The sequence below is a fragment of the Lipotes vexillifer genome, unplaced genomic scaffold, assembly GCF_000442215.2.
Source record: "Lipotes vexillifer unplaced genomic scaffold, Lipotes_vexillifer_v1.1 scaffold390, whole genome shotgun sequence".
Classification (NCBI taxonomy): Eukaryota; Metazoa; Chordata; class Mammalia; order Artiodactyla; family Lipotidae; genus Lipotes; species Lipotes vexillifer.
In genome coordinates, this window is record NW_006784503.1 from 3,398,240 (window position 1) to 3,399,436 (window position 1,197).

Consider the following 1,197-nt stretch of genomic DNA (forward strand, 5'->3'; position numbering starts at 1 on the left):
TCTTTTCCAAGAGTTGAAGCAGACAGCGCCCACCCTGGGCCTCATCTTCCACCGCCCTCACCAGCCACCACCCCAGTCACTGCATAAAGAAGTCCTTTAGCTGGAGAAGTGTGGCTGCCAGTATGGCTGCTTCCCTAAGAGGGATCAGACCCCATTTTCAAGGTCCCAATATTCCTGGGACTTTGCCAGCCCTTTGGGACAAAGAGATTATTGTTTCTTTCTAGAGATGATCTTAGGTGGCATTGGTCACGTGGGAAGACTCAGGTTGTTTGCTTGTCATGGGACGCTTCTAATAAAAGTAGTCTGGGTTTTTAGCACAAGTAGATGGAAGCCAGGTCCCCAAATGTAGCTGATTTTAAATGCACTCTCAGAGTGGAAAGAACAGAGGCTTTGGCAGTTACACTCACTGAAGCTGAGTGAGCCAGACACGTCTGGGGAAAACAGGGTTGGAATCAAGAGCGGTCAGAAAAATCAGTTGCCCTGGGAGGTGAACACAGGGAGCTCTGGATATATTTAAACTGTGAGTCACATGACTAGACTCTACTTAGGCAGTAGTAAAACATGTTTTCCTTTAAATGATTAAACTTAGTTGAACTTAGTACAAGAAAGATTTTTCGCTGTGAATGTTTTTCTACCAGGTTTAAAGAGTTTCAAGATGAGATTTGTTTTCTTAAAAAGAAAACTTATATCAACAGCTTCCAAACTAGACACATCTGTGGAATCAGAACACCCAAATGACACCAAATAATGTATCTGGCCCATCTCCTGCATCTGGATGGTTAAGACAGCACATCAAAAAAATGTAAAAACAAAAATAAAGAGGGGGGCTACCCTGGTGGCGCAGTGGTTGAGAGTCCGCCTGCCGATGCAGGGGACACGGGTTCGTGCCCTGGTCCGGGAGTGTCCCACATGCCGCGGAGCGGCTGGGCCCGTGAGCCATGGCCGCTGAGCCTGCGCGTACGGAGCCTGTGCTCCGCAACGGGAGAGGCCACAACAGTGAGAGGCCCGCGTACCGCAAAAAAATAATAAAAAAATAAAAATAAAGAGGAGTTACAAATACTTCCTTAGTCTCTTGATAATAAAACAGATGGATATAGACTTGAATCCCATGTTTATTCCATCGTCTTGGGCATAAAGCTTTCAATGCCTACTCCTGAAGTGATAAAATAGTAAAATTTCAAGTCTATGGTAGGGAAA